Source organism: Salmo trutta, chromosome 19 (genome assembly GCF_901001165.1).
Source record: "Salmo trutta chromosome 19, fSalTru1.1, whole genome shotgun sequence".
In the NCBI taxonomy this organism is placed as follows: Eukaryota; Metazoa; Chordata; class Actinopteri; order Salmoniformes; family Salmonidae; genus Salmo; species Salmo trutta.
In genome coordinates, this window is record NC_042975.1 from 50,729,581 (window position 1) to 50,752,772 (window position 23,192).

The 23,192-nt window shown below is 43.4% G+C and overlaps 1 protein-coding gene and 1 long non-coding RNA gene across 2 annotated transcripts in view; one reads left to right on the plus strand and one right to left on the minus strand.

Annotated features, from left to right (window-relative positions):
- LOC115154939 (forkhead box protein O1-A) overlaps window positions 1–23,192 on the plus strand; it is an 85,895-nt gene that overhangs the window by 9,794 nt on the left and 52,909 nt on the right. The gene's annotated exons all lie outside the window — the stretch shown is intronic.
- LOC115154940 (uncharacterized) lies at window positions 1,702–16,490 on the minus strand. The gene is made up of 2 exons (XR_003867972.1): window positions 16,389–16,490; window positions 1,702–2,106 (listed from the first exon to the last, which is right to left on the minus strand). It is a non-coding gene; the product is annotated as an uncharacterized LOC115154940 (long non-coding RNA).

Consider the following 23,192-nt stretch of genomic DNA (forward strand, 5'->3'; position numbering starts at 1 on the left):
TAAGTAGCATGCACTGACTCTGTGTGCAATAATAGTGTTTAACGTGATTTTTTTTAATGACTACCTCATCTCTGTACCCCACACATACAATTATCTGTGAGGTCCCTCAGTCGAGCAGTGAATTTCAAACAGAGATTCAACCACAATGACAAGGGAGGTTTTCCAAATGACTCGCAAAGAAGGGCTTCTATTGGTAGAAGGGATGAAGGACAACAAAAAAAAAAGAAAAAAAAGAGACTGAATATCCCTTTCAGCATGTTGAAGTTATTCATTACACTTTGTAGTGATTGTATGGTGTATCAATACACCCAAAGATACGGGCGTCCTTTTTGAACTCAGTTGAGGAGAGGAAGGAAATCACAGGGATTTCACCATGAGGGCAATGCTGTCTTTAAAACAGTTACCGAGTTCAATGGCTTTGATAGGGGAAAGCTAAGGATGGATAAACAACATTGTAGTTACTCCACAATTCTAACCTAATTGAGAGAGTGAAAAGAAGGAAGCCTGTACAGAATAAAAATATTCCAAAACATGCATCCTGTTTGCAACAAGGCACTACAGTAATTCTGCAAAGAATGCGGCGAAGCAATTAACCTTCTTCCCCCGAATACAACGTGTTATGTTTGGGGCAAATCCAATACACACATTACTGAGTACCACTATCAATATTTTCAAGCATAGCGGTGACTGCATCATGTTATGGGTAAAAAAATCCGGAATGAAGCTAAGCACAGAGGAAAACATGGTTGTCTGATTTCCACCAGACACTGGGAGATAAATTCACCTTTCAGCAGGACAATAACCTAAAACACAAGGCCAAATACACACACGAGTTGCTTAGCAAGGAGACAGTGAATGTTCCTGAGTGGCCGAGTTAGTTTTGACTTAAATCTATTTGAAAATCTATGGCAAGGCATGAAAATGGTTGTCTAGCAATGATCAACAACCAATTTGACAGAGCTTGAAGAATAAAAACTAAAAAGTTGCACAATCCAGGTGTGCAAAGCTGTTAGTGACTTACCAGAAAAGATTAACATATTGACTCGCTTGTGAATACTGTATTTCGGTTTCAAAAAATGTGCTATAATTTCTAAAAACGTGTTTTCACTTTGTCATTATGGGTTATTGTGTGTAGATGGTTAAGATGTTTATTTTTTACATTTAATCTATTTTGAATTCAGGCTGTAACACAATAAGTAAAGGGGTCGGAATACTTTCTGAAGGCACTGTATATAAGCACATCATGCCTGTATGTCAATGAATTCGTCCACCTGTCTGTCTGTAGTGTGTAAGCTGCTATGTGACCAAAAGTCAGTACAAGCCATTGCATCATGTGACTCAGTTTAGCCGTGGAACATTCGTGGGTGGCGGGGTGAGGTAGTGTTTGTGCGTGCATGCGTGTTGTTGGCCATGGGGTGACGGAGTTGGAGTGTGAAGGGTCGGTTGTGTGACATTGCATGTAGTCACCACGAACTCTAAGGATTGGAATCAAGCGCCTTAATAACCATTCATGACCACAAAGTCTCGTGTTTGAGCCCTGTCCTGCAGTAAAGGCCCACTCATTGGAGACACAGGGAGAGCTGCAGCCTGGACGTTTGTGTGGGTAAGTCAGTCTGCTGAGAAGTCCGTGGCATGAACTGAGGTCATTTCTTTGGTACTACTATGTTGTCAACCAACAAGAAAACACAAGAATACTGTTATGACAAATACCGCATAGGCATGGCATACATTTAGTGGTTGAAAATTATTTCAGGTGATTATAACCTGTTAATAACAAAATAACTACAGTACTTTGGTAAAAGATCCGGGAACACAACCTCAGATCATCCTTGCTTGTTGTGTGCAAATTGTTGTTTTCCTTTAATCTAAAAACAAACAAACAAACATAACAGGAGTTTTTCATGTTATGCCAGGCCAACCCCTGGCCCCGGCCCTAAGTCCCGGATGGTGGAACCTTTGGCGATTGGTTATTTTTACCGCTTCCTGTAAAAACAGCAGCAGCTTGGTCGGTGCCTTGGTTTGTCCCCCACAATGAACTATGATGCACATCCTGCTGACTGGCTGGAAAATAGCACCGGCCTGCCGTGTGTTCGTATCTCCTCCGCCCTGAAAAACATAAGGGCCAGGCAGGGTGGGAGGGAGGGAAGAGGTAGGGAGGGAGATAGAGGGAGGCAGAAGGGAAGGAGAGGGGAGGGAAGAGTTAAGGAGAGAGGGAGGCAGGGAGGGAGAGAGGAGTTAAGTCGCTAACAGACAGTGCGCGGCGTGTAGGGTGGCCCATTTATTTTCAATGAAGCCTAGGTGAGGGGGCAAAATTCTATCCAGACGGCACTGTCAGCAGTGCTCATGCCTGTGAAGGCATGCACAAGCCGAGGCGGAGAAAATAGAAATCTATTCTATTTCTGAAGCGGTGCTGCCGTTGTTGACCAATAACAGAAAACGTACAGCCAACAGAAGGACCAGCTAATTTGCCCACTACTCTAGCTAGCTGGCTAAAACCTTTCAGTTTACAGAGTCATGTTTAGAAATAAAAATCATTGTTTTTTGGGGGGTAAATAATTTCTCTTGCATGTAAATACATTTTTATGCATGCTTATGGTGTTATAGAAATTGACTTTTGGCATGTCAATAACGTGTGCTATGGTCACCGCTGGCTGTCGCCCAGTGTGAAGGCGCTAGCCGCTATTTTTCAGTGAGAATCGCTATTGGCTCCTTGATTTGTTCTAGAAGTTGCTAGATAACATCTTGCCATTGCCACGACGACGTCACAGCACCAATTTGCCTTGCTGCGGCACAGCTGTGGTCCCCAATGTAGCGTTTTCGCCCCCTCTCCCGGAGGGAGGGAGCACAAGACAGGATAGTTCCTGGCTCAGGGTGTGTGTGTGTGTGTGTGTGTGTAAAGTGAGGTGTTTTCTCTATTCTCCACAACTGTCCCTCCCTGTGCTCTCCCTATGCTGTCTGTCACCTTATCAACAGTTTCTCACTGCACTAGGAGTGATCATATCTATAAAAAGGTCATAGATCAGATCTATATATCTGGTATGTACAGTATTCACACTACCGTAATACAGAAACAATGTAGGGTGGGGTAAATGATTCCCAAATGCCACCCCCAGTGATGCTGATAGTAATAATAATGATGATAATGGTGATAGTAGATCACCAGGGTGGGTGTTATTTTACCCTTTGTGATAACACCACTCCCCACCACTCTAGTGGGTAGGGGGTGGATTCTGAACTCCACCCTATCGGAGGCGGAAGGTGTGGATGCCGCTCTCCACTCTGTGTGTGTGTGTGTGTGGTTGGGGGGGAGGACGGAGGTTACTAGAGGTGGGTGGAGCTTCCTGTGTTCCCCACGCTATGCTTATTTATTGCCCATCAGTGTTTGTGTGTGCCAGCTGGGCGTTCCAGCCGTTTGCCCTGCCAGAGCAGCCAGCCCTGTCTCGCCGCTTGCCTACCCGCCGGGGCCTCTCTCTCTCTCCCCTGGGGTAGCCTGGAGGCCCTGGAGGCTGGGGCTAGGCGCCAAAGGGAGGGAGGGAGAGAGAGAGAGAGAGAGTGCACCACGCCATGAACGGCATCTTCCTGGAACTCAGCGTTTTTCTCAATGAGCTGTGATCTGAGCCGTCGCCAGCCACACGTGTAGCAGTTCTGTAACTGTGTGTGTGTGAGACTAACTTCCTGTTAATGTTTATTTTGTATTTTTTTTGGGGGGGGGGGGGGGGGTTTGGGTTCCTTAGAGATCCCTGAAGACCATGTCTGAAATTTGTTTTTAATAGATGTACGGAAATGTATGCACTCACTACTGTAAGTCGCTCTGGATAAGAGTGTCTGCTAAATTACTAAAATGTAAACATTACAACACCACAGGGGTAATACTACAAAGCACGATCAATGGGTTAGCCAGCTAACTTCAAGTTTTAATGTCACGTGCACAAGTACAGTGAAATGCCATAATTGCAAGCTCTAAACCCAACAAGGTAGTAAACAATGTCAATGTAGTACTAAAAATAATGTAAGGTAGAATAAAAACAATAAAATAAGAACATGAGAAAGTAAGAAGCTATATACACAGGGTAGGCTTGGGTGGTATACCGTATACCGGGGTATTTGGAAATAGCCACGGGATGGTTTTTCAATACTGTTAACTATTTCTTTGAAGTTTTCCAATACATTTTTAGATTTGTGGCTATTTTTTAATGAAGTAAACACCTGCAGTCGACTGGTGCAATGTGTTTGGACAGTGGTTCTCAAAACCTGATCCTGTGGACCCAAAGGGATGCACGTTTTTGTTTTTGCCCTAGCACTACACACCTGATTCAAATCATCAAAGCCATTTTGATCAGCTGTGTAGTGCTAGGGCAAAAACAAAAATGTGCACCCCTTTGGGTCCCCAGGACCAGGATTGAGAACCAGTGCATTAGGAGATAAAGCAGATCGCATTCTTATTTCACCTGTCACATTTTACATGATGAAGTTTACTTAGTTCCCCAGAACAGTGTGGCCAGTCGTGTTTGTTTGTAAATAGCACAACAGGAGAAAGTGGGAGCAGGTGGTCCCCGCTGTGTATTGACAGTGGGGACCACCTGTTTTTCAGTGTTTTTTTTGCTTCAATAGAGTGATCAGGGACGTGCAACTAGTTTTCCTTCACAGAAAATACATTAGTGCAACACATTCGACGTAAAAATAGCTTAATTCATCAGATAACAATAGAAGTGCAACATTATTTCGCTGGCAGCCACAGAAGTAAATGAGATTACAATAAAAAAGCAAGGTCTTTTTAGCAAAAACGATGCATGGCCATCATATGTATAATGTTTAGGCCTGTCATAGAAATAATGTAGCCAGCTACATTTCCTAATGTTTTGCTTAAAATTTATCTTGCATTTTACCTGAGAAAAATAGGTCAGAACGCTGTCTGCTGATAGAATGCCCATTCGTGAATTCTCATCCGAGTTTAGAAGTGCAACTGAAGCACAAACTTTGTCTGATGCCGAGCAGAAATTACAATAAGAAGCATTAAAAGGTCTCTGTTTACAAAACACAAAGCGTTTATCTTTTTTCCTGCGTGAAAAACATGCATTTTGTGTTAGCAAGTTATTCTAGGGGTCATGTTATCTAAGTACGTGGTTGAATTAATAAGGTGACGGGGCATCATATTGTTAGCTTACTGCCGTGTTTGAGAAGGCAAAGCCCTTTGGATGAGTTATTTGTACAGCTGCCACTGTTATCTTGATTTCCTTGCGTTTTTTCTCCTCTCCGTTCTTACCCCCTCTGCTCCTCCCCCCTCTTCTCTGAGCGGAGCAGGCAGGCCTGTTGCCCTAGCAACTCCAGACTCCACACAGACACAGCATGTAGACATGCTGCTGGAGAGACAGTACTGCATGCGTCAAAACTTTGTTAATTTGCACGTCTCTCATTCACATTCGCTTGTAAATGTCCAAACGAATCAAAAATGACATTCGGCAGCTCCTACCTATATATGTATAACTTTATGAGCTGGATTGCCTGTCTTTGCAATTTGTTTATTTTCATTTGTGCTCGTTAGCATATTTAGCTAGCAGCCTACATGCAAATTCACTATTACTTCTGCAAATGTTATCATCATTCTGGTAATAAATGCCCAATGGGCTTTTTTTTTGGCACCCACTTGTGTACTAAACCGGTATTAACATAAATCCTGGGGTGAGAGAAGGATGGGATGATGATATGAAAATCTGGATACCATCCAACCCTAATACAGGGTCAGTTCCAATACCATATTTACAATGTGCAGGGATACAGGAGTGATTGAGGTATAGGGGTAAGGTGAATAGCTATCAGGATGTATGATATACAGCATCAATTAAAAGTGTACTGTATGTGAGTGTGTGTGCGTAGAGTCAGTGGCTCTGGAAACTATTCAGACCCCTTAACTTTTTCCACATTTTGTTAGGCTGTTTCCCTCAATATACACACACAATACCCCATAATGACAAAGCAAAAACAGGTTTTTAGAAATAACTGAATTATTACATTTAGATAAGTATTCAGACCCTATTTTCTACATTGTAGAATAATAGTGAAGACATCAACACTATGGAATCATGTAGTAAGAAAAGTGTTAAACATATCAAACTATATTTCATATGAGATTCTTCAAAGTAGCCACCCTTTGCCTTGATGACAGCTTTGCACACTCTTGGCATTCTCTCAACCAGCTTCATGAGTTAGTCACCTGGAATACATTTCAATTAACAGGTGTGCCTTTTTAAAAGTTAATTTGTGGAATTTCTTTCCTTCTTAATGCGTTTGAGGCAATCAGTTGTTGTGACAAGGTAGGAGTGGTTTACAGAAGATAGCCCTATTTGGTAAAAAAACAAGTCCATATTATGGCAAGAACAGATCAAATAAGCAAAGAAAAAACACTGTCCATCATTACTTTATTAAGGCATGAAGGTCAGTCAATCAGGTAAATGTCAAGAACTTTGAAAGTTTCTTCAAGTGCAGTTGCAAAAACCATCAAGTGCTATGACGAAACTAGCTCTCATGAGGACCGCCACAGGAAAGGAAGACCCAGAGCTACCGCTGCTGCAAAGGGTAAGTTCATTAGAGTTACCAGCCTTAGAAATTGGCAATTAACTGCACCTCAAATTGCACCTCAGAGAGTTCAAGTAACAGACACATCTCAACATCAACTGTTCAGAGGAGACTGTGGATCAGGCCTTCATGGTCGAATTGAAGAAAACCACTACTAGAAACCACTACTAAAGGCCAATAAGATACTTGCTTGGGCAAAGAAACACGAGCAATGGACATTAGACCAGTGGAAATCTGTGGTCTGTGGAGTCCAAATTTGAGATGGTTGGTTCCAACCACCGTGTTTTTGTGAGACTCAGAGTAGGTGAACGGAAAATCTCGGCATGTGTGGTTCCCACCGTGAAGCATGGAGGAGGAGATGTGATGGTGTGGGGTTGCTTTGCTGGTGACACTGTCAGTGATTTATTTAGAATTCAAGGCACACTTTAACAGCACGGCTACCACAGCTTTCTGCAGCGATACACCATCTCATCTGGTTTGTGCTTAGTGGGACTATCATTTGTTTTTCAAAAGGACAATGACCCAACACACCTCCAGGCTCTTTAAGGGCTATTTGACCAAGAAGGAGAGTGATGGAGGGCTGCATCAGATGACCTGGTCTCCACAATCACCCGACCTCAACCCAATTGAGATGGTTTGGGATGAGTTGGACCGCAGAGTGAAGGAAAAGCAGCCACCAAGTGCTCAGCATATGTGGGAACTCCTTCAAGACTGTTGGAAAAGCATTCTAACAGAAGCTGGTTGAGAGAGTGCCAAGAGTGTGCAAAGCTTTCATCAAGGCAAAGGATGGCTACTTAGAAGAATCTAAAATATATTTTGATTTGTTCAACACTTTTGTTACTACATGATTCCATATGTATAATTTAATAGTTTTGATGTCTTCACTATTATTCTACAATGTAGAAAATAGTAAAAAAAATAAAATAAAGAAAAACCCTGGAATGGGTAGGTGTGTCCAAACTTTTGACTGGTACTGTAGATGTAGAGAAGCAACAAAAACAATAGTTGCATCCAATTAGTTCATCCGTCCTACTACTCAGTCAAGACCACCATCATAATGTCTGCTATAGAAACCACCCCATGTTGCTCCAGTCTGTCTGCCCTCTCACAGCCCACTGAAACCCCAGCCAGATTAATGGACTGAGCTGTGGTCCCCCAGCCAGCCCGATGAATCCCTGTTCCTCATAATTACTTGCAGTGCTGTGATGTGTGTTGTATTGTTAGTGGTGGCCTAGAGTCCCCCCAGGGCCCTGAATATATGGGGTTGATAGGGAGGTGATTATCCTGTCGCTTGCTGGCTGGAACTGGAGGACAATGCAGCGGCCCCGCGTGCCACACATTCCACAGCCTCACACAGCCTGCCTCATAGACCCTGCACTGTATTACTGCTGTACAGCCTCTTTCAGACATCAGCCTCACACACATAGATACAGGCAGGAATGCAAGCAGGCAGACTAACTCACACACTCACTCACTCAAAGGCGTTTACATGCCTATACCCTCCACTACATCACTGCTGTCCATATAGAAAGTAGTGTTGCACGGTATACCAAAACTTCTGTACTTTTTCAATACAAACAAAAGTAGGTTTCAGTACTAGAATTTGTTACGTTCGGTACTTCTGTCAAATGTGTCTCATGTGATTGATAGGATCAAGTCTGTCCATCAGCGCAGCCCCTTCGTAGCGCGAAGAGCAAAGTGCATGCTGCACTTCCTCATTCATTGCTAGGGCTTTCTGGGCTGCATTGTTAGCTACCCACTCAGGCTGCACTGAAATTAACACACTTGAATAATGGAACACGGCATGTATAATTTTTTTTAAATTGTTCATTACTGTTCGCAAAACAATGTCTAGCTTACAGCTGAAGCAACATCAATTCACTAACCTAGCATATAACAAAATATGCTGATTTCAAAGCTGAAGTGAAACTTTATTTCACTTCTTCGTCTCCCTCATTCACCTGTCTCGTGAATCAATGTAGGCTACATCTTGATTTACCCAGTTTAACACAGCTCAATGCTATATATAGATCAACACAGTTGACCACAACAGTCCTAGATAGAAACCCCCTAGTACACAAGGTCATCATTATCTCTGTACTATATTTTCTGGACCCTATTCTCAGGGTTTCCAGGAGATTAAAACACCCCTATTTGTTGCTCTAGTCTAGAAGGAAGCATGTTTGGATTCATGTGCTCAACAAACCAATTAAATTAAATGTTTACAGTGTAAAACAAATAGAAATGTGACTGTGTATTCATTAATATCATCGTGCACAGTTTGCAGATAAAATAAATTACAAATAAAAAAAATGACTACTTCGAGTGTATATATTTATACTCAAAGTGCATGTTGAATGGTGTTTTGGTCTGAAGTTGTGTTAGTGGAATATACAGAGGACTATACTACAAAGCAGGATCAATGATTTAGCTAGCTAATTTTGATAAGCAACCAGAAATAAACTAGAGATTTTCTGGTTCATTAAAAATAGCTAAACTTTGATATGTTTTTTCGTTTGTTGAATCAATTAGACCATGCCCAGAAAAACAGGGCTGCAGTGGAGCAGGTTGAGAGCTTTAAGTTCCTCAAGATCCAAATCACTAAGGACAAAATGGTCCACACACACACTTATAAAGAAGGCGCAACAGTGACTCTTCCCCCTCAGGAGGTTGAAAAATTTTGGCATGGGCACTCAAATCTTCAAAAAGTTCTACAGCTGCACCATTGAGAGCATCTTGACTGGCGGCATCACTGCTACGTATGGCAACCGCAACACCTTTGATCACATGGCGCTACAAAGGGTGGTGCGGACAGCATAGTATATCACTGGGGCCGAGCTACCTGCGATCCAGGACCTCTATATCAGGCGGTGTGAAAGGAAAAAGGGCCAGAAAATCTTTAAAGACTCCAGCCACCCAAGCCATAGACTATTCTCTCTGCTTCCGCATGGTAAGTGGTCCCGGTGCATCAAGTCTGACACCAACCACTGCATCGGCTTGCTAGAGACGCCACTACAGACCAGGGTTCGATCCCAGGCTGTGTCGTATCCGGCAGCGACCGGGAGACCCATGAGGCGGCGCACAACTGGCCCAGTGTTGTTTGGGTTAGGGGAGGGTTTGGCCGGCCGGGATGTCCTTGTCCCATTGCGCTCTAGCGACTCCTTGTGGCAGGCCGGGCACATGCATGCTGACATCAGTCGCCAGCTGTATGGCGTTTCCTCTGACACATTGGTGTGGCTGGCTTCCGGGTTAAGCAAGCAGTGTCTCAAGAAGCAGTGTGGTTTGGCGGGGTCGTGTTTCGGGGGAGGACGTACGGCTCTCGACCGTCGACTCTCCCGAGTCCGTATGGGAGTTGCAGAGATGGGACAAGACTAACTACCACTAGGAAATCACAAAATTAGGGAGAAAGGTTAAAAAATATATATATATATAAAACAAAAATGCTGGCACCAACAGGCTCCTGAACAGCTTATATCCCCAATAAACAAGACTGCTAAATAACTAACAAAATGGCAACACAGACCATCTGAGTTGACCCTTGTATTTACTTTTATTTTTGCACTGTCTGTATGCACAATCACAGAGTTGTACACACACACAGACACTCCAAAACACACGTAACATGCACATATAGTAACAGTCACAAGTTTAAAAAGTTGTGGGAATTTGAACGGAGAACATTGAAGATTGCCAATCCTCCTCACCCAGAGGGAGAGGTTGGAAGCAGGAAAACTGAGAACTTCCCTGCATTTTTATTTCCGCTTGCCTTTGTTTCACCTCAAATGTACCCGGGCAGACAGGCACACTGACTGAGTTCAATGTGAGTTTCCAAAGTGTGTTTTTGCCTTGTCTAGAACAATGTCAAACTCTAACATACTGCTACCAACACATACAGTACCAGTCAAAAAGTTGGACACACCTACTCATTCAAGGGTTTTTCTTCATTTGAACTATTTTCTACATTGTAGAATAATAGCGAAGACATCAAAACTATGAAGTAACACATATGGAATCATGTAGTCACGAAAAAAAGTGTTAAACAAATCAAAATGTATTTTGTATTTGAGTATCTTCAAAGTCGCCACCCTTTGCCTTGATGGCAGCTTTTCATTCTCTCAACCAGCTTAACCTGAAATGCTTTTCCAACAGTCTTGAAGGAGTTCCCATATATGCTGAGCACTTGTTGGATGCTTTTCCTTCACTCTGCAGTCCAACTCATCCCAAACCATCTCAATTGGGTTAAGGTCAGGTGATTGTGTAGGCCAGGTCATCTGATGCAGCACTCAATCCCTCTCCTTCTTGATCAAATAGCCCTTACACAGGCTGGAGGTGAGTTTTGGGTCATTGTCCTGTTGAAAAACAAATAGTAGTCCCACTAAGCACAATTCTGTGGCAGAATGCTGTGGTGTCCATGCTGGTTAAGTGTGCCTTGAATTCTAAATAAATCACTGACAGTGTCACCAGCAAAGCACCCCCACACCTCCTCCATGCTTCACGGTGGGAACCACACATGCGTAGATCGTCCGTTCAGCTACTCTGCGTCTCACAAACACACAGCGGTTGGAACCAAAAATATCAAATTTGGACTCATCAGACCAAAGGACAGAGTTCCACCGGTCTAATGTCCATTGCTCGTGTTTCTTGGCCCAAGCAAGTCTTCTTCTTATTGGTGTCCTTTAGTAGTGGTTTCTTTGCAGCAATTCGACCATGAAGGCCTGATTCATGCAGGCTCCTCTGAACAGTTGATGTTGAGATGTGTCTGTTACTTGAACTCTGAAACATTTATGCTGCAATTTCTGAGGCTGGTAACTCTAATGAACTTATCCTCTGCAGAAGAGGTAACTCTGGATCTTCCTTTCCTCATGAGAGCCAGTTTTATCATAGTGCTGATGGTTTTTGCGACTCCACTTGAAGAAACTTTCAAAGTTCTTGAAGTGCTCTGCATTGACTGACCTTCATGTCTTAAAGTAATGATGGACTGTCATTTCTCTTATCTTAGTTGATCTGTTCTTGCCATAATATTGACTTGTTCTTTTACCAAATAGGGCTATCTTCTGTATACCACCCCTTCCTTGTCACAACAACTGACTTGCTCAAACACATTAAGAAGGAAAGAGGCAAAGCTGTCGTCAAGGCTAAGGGTGGCTACTTTGAAGAAACTCAAATACAAAATACATTTTGATTTGTTTAACACTTTTTTGGGGACTACATGATTCCAAATGTGTTACTTCATAGTTTTGATGTCTTCACTATTATTCTACAATGTAGAAAATAGTTCAAATTAAGAAAAACCCTTGAATGAGTAGGTGTGTCCAAACTTTTGACTGGTTCTGCATGTGTTGGTAGCAATATGTTGAAGTTAGACATTGTTTTAGACAAGGCAAAAACACACTATAGAAACTCACATTGAACTCAGTCAGTGTGCCTGTCTGCCCAGGTGCATTTGAGGTGAAATGAAGGCAAGCGCAAATAAAAACGCAGGGAAGTTCTGAGTTTTCCTGCTTCCTACCTCTCCCTCTGCCAACCCTCCTCACACATTCTTCACTGTTCTCATTTCAAATTCCCACAACTCTTCTAACTTGAAGTGGGCATCAGCACTGCCAACTGAGATGTGTCATAATAAGATGTTGGACATCATATAGACATCTGCAGATGTTGAGATGGCCACTTGCACGTTTCTCTCTGGAGAGGTTTGGTTTTAAGAGCCTGTGTTGGATGTAGACCCAGGCATTCTCTAAGACCATTAAATATGGCTGCCATCTTCAAAGGGCAGTAGAGGTCCCTGCTTCCTGACTCAGACTTTTAGACGTTTCCCCTCCAACTTCACTGGTACACACAACGCGCGCGAGCCGCCCAGTCTGTCCATTGTGCCCTTTAGGGGGCCACTGTCTCCTGTGTTTGGCAGTCAGAAGGGCCATATCAGCACCTACCAGCACTTCCTGAGCGGATATGATGGAGAAGGGAGTGCAGTGCACTGACTGACCTGCCCACTAACAAGCCCAATGGGAAGCTAAAGTCTCTTGCTCTCTCTTTGTCTGGCATAACACTGCTCTGGCACACAGCATATTGCAGGCTATCACAGCACACACACACTTAGTCATGTACCCATGTCCAACACACGCACACACACAATCTGGTCTTCTAAAGTCTATTATATAAATCACAAAGAAAGAGGGAGAGAGAAAAAGAAATGGTGAGAGTGAAAGAGAGAGAGAAAGGGCGGGAGAACGATAGACAGAAAAAGAGTGACAGAGAAAGAAAAAGAGAGAAGTGAAGAAAAGAAAACTAATAATCAAAAGTGACTGAGATTAGAGCTGAATCCTGTTAAAACTATTTGGCCTTTTTACTCTGGAAGTAGACACACGAATGTGAGTCATTCATTTTCTAAAAGAGGCCCAGTCAGAGATTACAGATCGGAATATCTCTGCCTAGAATTTATGCCTTAGCTTCAGACTAGAACTTTTACAAGTCTGACTATCTCTGTCTAGGCCTTAGCTTCAGCCTGTGGAGCTAAGGCTGAAGCCTTATTATCGTGCAAATAGACCTAATAATAATAATAAAAAAAGATATGCCATTTAGCAGTCGCTTTTATCCAAAGTGACTTACAGTCATGCGTGCATACATTTTACGTACGGGTGGTCCTGGAAATTTAACCCACAACGGGGGGTTGCTGAGGATTATTTCTGTCTGTAATAAAGAACTTTTGTGGGGGGAAAACTAATTCTGATTGGATGGGCCTGGCTCCCCAGTGTGTGGGCCTATGCCCACCCATGGCTGTGCCCCTGCCCAGTCATGTGAAATCTATAGATTTCAGGCCTCATTTATTTATTTCAAATGACTGATTTCCTTATATGAACTGTAACTCAGTAAAATATTTGAAATTGTTGCATGTTGCGTTTTATATTTTTGTTCAGTATCGATTATGAGCAGCAGCATTTACTCTTAAGGGGTATTTATACCCTAAGGAGACGCAAGAGTCGGAGCGTAGTGCAGTGTTGCAATGTCATTCCTTGTACTACGCTCCAACATTCGACGTACTCCTATACCACATAAAAATTGGCATGCGCCGTATCATCCCTTTCGCAGCCGTGGGGGCAGTGTTGTGTAGTCAATGAAGCTGTATTTCACTACCAACTCGCTTTGTTCCTTGATCTGATCTATATAGGCTATGCATCAAAGTAGCCCATTTTGCATCGATAACCAAATATAATTTCAGCGACTGTTCAAACAGGGCCCTATAAAATCTGGGATGTGGAGAACGGCGACAGAATCACGGAAACCAGACATTAAAACGGAATTCAACAATATTCAGAAAAGTGTTGACATTTCCCGGGTCTTGTCAATGAATTTTTCGGGAAATGTGAAGAAAGTTCCCGGGAAGTCCCGGAATCCTGGTTATCCATGTTAATCTCTAGTCTACACTTTGTGTAGCCGTTAACAATGATGATAATGATAACCTTCTTCTGTTAGGGATGAAGGCTTATTTGCATAATTTCAGTTTCCATTTGTTTTGCAAACTCTGAAATCACATTAATGCCACAGAAACAGCTTTAACCAAACAATTGACTTGCATTAAAAGGTAACTACACCCAAAATCCAGATTTCTTCGATTTTCCCCCAGACTTCAAAAGTGGTCACCTGATGTGGTTTAAGCATTGTTGTGGACTTAGAACATCAAATTCTGTTGTTTTTTCATTTAAAAAGTGTGCATTTGAGAGCAAAAAAACAAAAGAATGGGGAAAAACAGACTTGAAAAACTAAATGTAGAAAACTGAATTTGGAGAAGAAAAAAAACTAAACGGAATCTGGTCCAAAAATCGAACAGGTTTCATTTGGGCCCTAATTGTAGCCTAATTAGAATCCCCCAAAGGGTATTTTGTTTATAAGTGATTACTATGTGATTCTAGGCTACTTTAAAATGTCAAAACAGCTGTAGCCATGTTAAAAGAAAAAATCTGACAAAAGTTATGATATTCTATTTTTAGCTGATATGGGAGCGAATACATTGAAGCAGCAAATGAAATTGGGATAATGTAGGTTACAATGGCAAGTATAAGAATATTAACCAGGGCATATTATATTTAACTATAAATTTGATTATTTCACATGGATATGTGGGAAGCTAAAAAGGCTAGCTAGCTTGCTTGCTATGCTTTTAGCCAGGCTAAAGCCAGCTAGCTACTACTAGCAAGGGAAGCCGACTCTTCCTTGCTTTCACCACAAAAAAAGTAAAAAAAAAAACTCTTGTATCGCCCCCTTGTGAATGGAAGTCTATGAAACACGGATCGGTGAGGGTATCATGTTACTTAAAGGTGTCTGCTGCTCAAAAAAAATTAAAAAGAAAGAAAGAAAAACGGACTCCACCCCGTGCATAGATCAACGGAGTAAAGCTTGTATCAGCCTTTAGACTCTCTAGGCTACTAAAACAAGACTTTAGGTTCATTATGGGAAGTGACCGTACTAATGGTGCCCGATAAAGCCTTGCTGTTTTCAACCTGACTATGCTTCCTCTCTGAGACTATGATTCTCCTCCCTGGCTGTTTTCAACAAGCCAATTTGCAGGCCTTGCAGAAATAGGTCACTCATCATGTTGCTTAGTGTTCACTGAGGAGAGGAGGCATCCCAAATGGCACTGACCCTATTCACTACTTAGTGCACTAGTTGTGCACTGTATAGGGAATAGGGTGCCATTTGGGACATGGACATCATGTTGCTTAGTGTTCACAGAGGAGAGGAGCAGGCTGCATTATACTAGGACCATTAGATCTGTGTCCCAAATGGCACCCTATTCCCTTTGTAGTGCACTACTTTTGACCAGGGCCGGTAGGGCTGTGGTTAAAAATAGTTCACTATATAGGGAATAGGGTGCCATTTGGGACTATTGGAAGTGACATTCAGCTCTTTCTCTCTCCAGATTGTGCAAGAAGAGTGCTTTTCATCAGCACCCACCGTGCACACGCCTCACTGCTGGCCTCTTTACAGCCTCTTAACACAAACCAAGCCTGCCCTCTCTGTTTCTCTTTCTCTCTGCTTTTCTGCTCAACTCTCTGTTTCAGTCATTTTCAGTTTGCTCCTGGGTTATCTAATGTGTGCATAGAGAGAAAAAAGAGAGGGGGGAGAAACAGAGAGCAAGACAAAGCGAGATAGAGAAAAGAGGTACGTACAGGAATAGCACATCAGGATGTGGTTAGCCCATTCAGCCTGTCATTGTGAACTTATCTATGTAAGCTCTGACTGCGTCCTCTCTTTCTCTCTCTCTATTTGTTCTCTTATCTCCACAAGACTCCAGTCCTCTAACCTCTTAACCAAATCTCAGCCATGTGAACCCCATTCCATTCCCCCGGGTAGAGAGGGACATCAGGGCCTCAGAAATGTCAGCAAAGATTGTGGAGACAGATAAGAAACAGTTATGTTTGTTTTCTTATGAAACTAGAGTCCACCATTAGACTGCATCCCTATCTGAACCTGTTGTTTCCACAAAGCCTACAGTACACACATCTTTGCAAACCCCATTTTCAGAAGTCAATTAGTGATTCATCACATTTTAGCATTTTTTTGTTGTATTTATTGAACCTTTATTTAATCAGGAAAGTCCTGATTGGGGGAGGCATCAGTTGGCATGGCATCAAGCATGCTGTTTCTATAATCTCCCTAAACCAGCCTGATCTTGCAAGCTCACAAACTGTTTCACTGCAAGTGAAGTGAAGTGAAACCAGTGTGAGCACAGTGCTCAATCTGGTTTCACAAGTCTATTCTATTCAACATTAATGTGGAGTATAATCTTTAATATTTGCATCATGTTTGGACATACTGACCCATCTGCTTGTGGGATGCCTTCCTCAGGATCTCAGTCTGTCTGACAGCCAGACCTCTCACACGACCCAGCTCCTCTGTCAGCTCAGTGTAGGCCAACGCCAGGTTCATCCTTCACAGGAGGAACAATAGTTTATAATCTTTTAATTCTGCGTTCCAAATAGTACCCTATTCCCTAGACGATTGTCAGTGTAGACATATTTGATAGTTACCTTTACTGGTGGCTATGTCCGCAATGGTTCACACTACCAGGACTGCCACAACCCAAAACAATCTGGGTCCCCTACGATGCATAACCGCTTGCCCTCACATACAGGTGCTACACAAACAAACTATGTCCTATTGTCCTTTCTATCATTCCTTCAACAAAGCCAACGATTTCTAGAGTAGACCTCCAGTACATTGAAGTTTCACTCTTTCTGCTCTATCGGCCAAATGTTAGCGTGGTCTTCCATCAGATTGTGCCATATATCCAACTCCTATGTATAGCCAACTTCTATGGTAACATGGCACGACAACAATCATAGAATAGGATAAACAGATTCTCTACCAGTCAATGTTCACCTGCCTGTCCTGTGTGTTCTGTTACCCTGACGTATCGCATTGTGCTCACCTAGGCTGGGAGGGTGTGATTATCCATCAACCGACCATACTGTCCTACAGAGAGAAAGAGAGAATATTTTAGAAAATAAAAGACATACACACACATATATATATGCCTAATAGTGCATAATAATAATAATAATAATAATAAAAGGCTATGGAAAAATCAGCCAATTCCTTCATGGTCCTCTTCCTCAACATCCTAATCTGCTATGAGCTTGACCTCATCAGAGCTGTCAGCGGCCTCCTCTTCTGTAGGGACTGCAGTAGGCAATAGTTACCTGCCTTTTACTCCTTCCATCTCTACCTATACAAAATGTATAACGTGCCTTGTTTCATAAATCCATAACACATGCTATTAAAACTTTGAGTCACTAAAGGGCTGTAGACTAACCAGAATGACGTTATCTGACTTCCACACATTCACACTTTGCTTGTGTCTAGATAGAATCATATGGATGTGTGGTGGATGATCATGATCTGAATAAGGCATCAGCTGATCAGGGACAGTGATAGTAGACCAAACACAAAATATGACAGCCTATCTAGCTAAATTAGGATTTCGCCATTTTTTTAATCTAGCTAGCTAACTACCTTGGTACAGTAACAGTACAATAGTAGAAATAAATATCTGACAGGCATGAAAACCATGTCAGAAAACCTGATACATGGTAGATATATTCAGAGATAGTTTTTCTACAATATTCACAATATATTGACACAATTACAATCTTTAGAATAAAAATCTAATTTCATCAATTATGTGGAAAAACTAAGGTTACTATATAACCACAGTTATGTGAGCTATTGGATCACTCCAATATGGTATCCTTCTGCACGACAAGGATACATTCTGAGTAAGGATTTTCAGATTAGTCCCGTGTACCGGGTAGTGCTGCGGCTGACCCCCTTAAATAGCTGCCACCGCACTACTTCCACCGTGTGTCCTTTTTCGAGGTGCCGTAGATCACACCGAGAAAGAGGATTGGAGTGATTCAATAGCTCACATAACGGTTGTTACATACGTAACCTTCATTATTTATCACTATTGGATCACTCCAATATGCTGACAAAATACCAGATGAAATCGGTGAACTCAGTCTGGGCCAGACAGAGAGCAAAATCCCGTAGGATTGAGTTTAAGGCCGTCACAGTTGCTGTGTCCCTCTGTCCCCACTCAGGGAAGTGGAGGCAACACCCAGGAAAGCTATACCGACTTCATTGGCGGGGTCAACATTGACTCGATAGTACCTAGATCATGCTCAATTGGCCGAGGCGCAAATGTCATTGAGGGGAACTCCTCGGAGCAGGGCCCACGATTTAGCTACTCCTCTAGTAGAATGCGCCATTACAGCAGATGGCAGAGGCCGTCTGGCCAGCTGATTTGCTGTAGTAATAGTGTCCACAATCCAATGCGAGAGCCTTTGTATCGATAGGCTCTGGCCCAGAACTCTCTCACCACAGCAAACAAAATTTCCGGTCAGACGGTCGTATTGCCTGTGTCTGCGTAACGTAAGTGTCCAAGGCTCTGACTGGTCACAGCACACTTGTAGAAAAACAACCAGTTCACCAGCAGTCGTGGGAGGGGCGTATGAGGGCAAATGTAAGGGCCCGTTCACGTCTGTCTGACAGGACCGTCGGCAAGAATGAGGGTTTAATTAACACAGAGGGTGACACTCCTCTTGTCTGGACCCATTCGGAAACAATCACTGCTCACTGAAAAAACCATGAAGTTCACTCACCTTCTTAGTGGAGGTACAGTAATAGCCAACTCTAGGGGCTCGAGGGTGGCTTTTCAAGCACTGACAGCACTACGTCAAGGTTCCAGCTTGGCACCGATCGGGCCATTGCCTTCATAAACTTGTAGAGTAATGGATAGCCACCCATGGGTCCTTCGTGGCCTTCCTCATTGATTGCAGAGATAGCAGCTAGATACACTCTCAATGTGGATGCCGCTCGGCCCGCATCGTGCAGTGAAAACCGTCAAACTGTTTCCAAATATGATTGTCAGAATATGCCCCACTGCATTTGCTATGACGCGTTGGTGAAGGAAGCCCTGGCACACCGCAACATGTTCACCACATTGTCTTTAAGGCCTAGACTGGTCCACTAATGCCTCTCAGAGGCCAAGCCCAAAGCTGGAGGCGGTGCGGGTCTGGATGACATAGTGTCGAGCCTGAGAGAGCAGGTCAGGCCTTAGTGGCAGCAGCCATGGGGTTCCCCGAGAGGAGAGACAACAGGAGGCTGAACCATGGTGGTCTTGGTCAATATGGAGCTATCAAGAGCAGCTGGTGGCCCATCAAGCTGACCCTGTCTAAAGTAGCTGTGATGAGGGAAAATGGTGGGAACACATAAATCGTGAGCGAGGGCATCGAGAGCCAGCTTGGACAATGAGTGTTTTCCTGAGATGCAAACAGGTCCACCTATGCTCTCCCAAAGCTGTAGTACCACCTGAGGGTGTAGACTTTTGTCCCCCTCCGGCAGGCTGCCTCTCAAGAGCGTGTCCGCTGCATTGTTCAGGACCCCGGGGATATGTGCTGGTCGCAGCGATGCCAAGCGGGCCTGAGCCCACGGAAAGAGCTTCCGCGCTGCGATCGCAGTCCTCCCTGGTGATCGACCTACGCCACTACTGTGGTGCTTTCCGATCAGGCCAGGACATGCTGTCCTACCAGGTAGGGCTGGGACTGTTGGGAGTGCTAGGCTAACCGCCTTGAGCTCCAGCACATTGATGTGTTGACCACTCCATGGGGGGCTCTAGCGGTCACTGACCTCCATGCCTCTGAACACTTCACCCCAACCTGTCAGAGAGAAGTCGGTGCACACCAGCTCTCTGCATTGGACTCTGCTTAGGCTCACTCCCTTTAACAGGAAGGAGTGCCATAGCCACTTTGATATGGTCCAAACATGCACTCGTCACCAACAGCTGACGGTGTCTGTGTTGTTTTGGCTGCTGGCCGTGGGAGTTGAACCATGGCCTGAGGCGGAGAATGCCCAGCGGAATCAGTAGCGAAGCCACTGTCAGTAGGCCAAGTAGCTGTTGGCACTCTAACACGGCTCGTCTGAGCCGGATTATGCTGAGGTAGGATAGGATTGTATTACTCTCACCTGAGGGAGATGTGCCCTCATGAGAGTCGAGTCTATTGACATCCAAGATAAATCACTCACTGTGAAGGGGTCAGGTGACTCTTCTCCTTTATCAGGGTGAGACCCCAGACTTTAAATGTAGTTTGAGAGGGTCCTGCTCCCAGGATGAGGCACAGACTAGCTAATCGTCCAGGTAAGGCAGTTACTCCTCCAGTAGAATGCGTCACCACAGCAAAAAGGCAAAGGTCGGCCGTCCAGCTAAAATGCTGCAGTTAGTGTCCACCTTGCAATGTGAGAGTCTGTTCGGATAGGTTCTGGTCCAGAACTCTCTCCATAGTAAATTAAAAACAGATTATATATTGCCTGTGTCTGTGAAAAGTGTCCATTGCCCTAGCTCACCTAGGGGAAGCCCCTAGCTCACCTGTAACAATGGGTGGGGTGTATGTGGACTGTAATGGCTGGTTAACATGTCTGTCAGACAGAACCCTTGGCCAGAATGAGGGGTTAGGATGGAGGACAACACTCCTTTCATCTGAACTCATTAGGAAACATTCAGTCAACCAGGACACTAGAAGACCCTGAGACATTAGAGGCGCCAGAACTATAGTGGTGGCCGGCATCAGAATTGGAGTTCGGAGGCTTCCATTTTGTACCCATGTGGACTCCACTTGCCTCTCTGAGTTTGGCCTTTGGGCCTGTGAGAAGCTGTCAATGCCAGCGTCAAGCAAATCAGGATGACTGCTGCGACCCTTCTTAAAACGCAGTTCGCTGCCTGTGAGCAAGGACACCTTGCATTTCTCAAGGCGAAACAATACTGGATATGGTTGTTTCTTTCTGTGGAAAGAAGAGAAGGGTAGTGTATATCCTGCAGTGTAACAGAAAAAGATGGCAACCCCAGAAACACACTGTGTTAGACCAGCAGTGTAATCGATCTGTTATGGGAGTTTCTAAGGGAAACTAGGATAGTTAGTGTAAAGGAGTATAACAGAAAACTATCACAACCCAGCTACCCACTGTGTGAAAAAGTGTAATTTCACTATGGTGGGGCTAGCATATACCCAGCCTAATACTGGAAAATTAAGCCTACAGTGTAATATGACTGTGTCTATAGTATACACTGCACAATACTGTATGATTAAGATCACTACGGACCTACAGTATTAGCCTTTGTGTCATACACTATCTGAAGGAGAGGAGATGTGAAAGGCTGTATCTTTTCCTTGTGGAAACAAATTAAGCCAACAATGCAATATACTATGTCTATAGTAAACACTGCGCAACACTGTATAATAGTGAAGATTACTTCAGACCTACAGTATCAGCCTTAGTGTATGAGACAATCTTATTTCTTGCTTTATACGTGTGGGTCGGCTGTAACTCACGCCACGTTTATATCTTATTTTCTTGCTTTATACGTTGGGGTTCAGGTTGGCTGGACTTAAGGGAAAGTGTGCTTAGTCCTGCAATGGTCACCTCTCGTTGAACTAGCTTAAACCAGGAGGGTTACGGTGGACAACTAGGATAACCCCTCAGCGCCGCAATACTGGTCGACCAAACCGAGTACTGCCCAGGTTGGTGAACTGTCACAAGTAATTAAAACAAAGACAAACGCCAAACGAGATGGCACAAGCCAAGCTATTGAATAGCAGCGGGTATAATTCTGCGTTCATACACGCTAACATAGAGCTCTTACCATGCGAATCCTCTTTTGAATGAGCCGAGAAAAGGAAGAGGTGGAAGTAGTGCAGCGGCAGCACTACCCGGTACAAGGTACACGGAACCAATCTGAAAATCATTACTCGGAATGTATCCTGCCGCACAGAAGGATACCATATTGGAGTGATCCAATTAAGTGCTACATAACGTATTTGAGTGAACATTAGCAAGCCAGCGGCAAATGAAACAGGAAGTGAGTTTTCTCCTCTCCTTCCCTCTCCCTTGTTTTTGCTTGCAACTATCACTGTCTAGCTGGCTAGGTTTAGGATATTTACTACGACAAACGTAGTTATGTTATCGACATATGGCAGGACACAAATAAATGTAGCTCGCTTATTTTGCCAGCTAGAAAGAAATAGGCACAAATTAATTCAGAAACGGAGGGAGAGGATAGCTAACGCAGGCTTCTGCCTCTTCAAGTAGCGTTGCAACCAACATTATTCAGCGCTGCAAATACAGACTTTTTAACAAAATCATTTAGTCTTTCAAGTGACATTATTGATACAACATTGCCAATGTCAATTTTACAATTTTCTTACCTCAACTGATCCACCTGGTTTCCATTTTGAATCTCTTTACAGTCATCTAGGACAGGGGTGTCACTCAATCAGCGCAAGTGCCACATTGAAAAAACAACGAATTTGTGGGCCAGACATAGCCTATTATGTTTGTTTGTACCAAAAATCGTGCATACAACTGCGAGCCAAACTGGCCATTGTTTTATTAGAAAAAAATATGTCCCTTTTATAATGTCCACGTATGTACATAGGATGCTGTATATAGCATTTTAACATATTAAAACAAAAGAGGTCAATAATATTTGTCTAGCCTTTGTTGCTATGCTTGTAAATGTGCGTAATATGATACGATCCTAATCCAAAAATATTTAATAACTTCAAATATCAAAAACGCAGCTAGGTTGTTGTAACATTTAAACTTAAAACATGTTTTTCATTTTTTGCACTGCATAGATCACCGGTGCGGTTGAATACAGCATTGCTGTATGGTGCACTCAAAGACATGGACATTTAGCCTACAACACCTTTAAACTTTCGGTCCGGTAGAAGATTCAGTCAGTGCCATTAGTGATGATATGATACAGCACACTGGCTGGCTCGAGTATGGGTGTGTGTGTGTGGCAATGCACTGCTGTTTTGCGTGCAGCACATTGGCAGTGCTTGCTGTGACTTGTAGTGCAGCACATGGCGGGCTGTATGGAAGCGGGCCAAAATGAACTGACAACCCAAATCATTGAGCGGGCCGGATAGAAATGTGTCACAGGCCTGATTCGTCCCACGGGCCTTGTGTGTTGACACGTGATCTATGATTCCATATGTGTTATTTCATAGTTTTGATGTCTTCACTATTATTCTTTAATGTAGAAAATAGTAAAAATAAAGAAA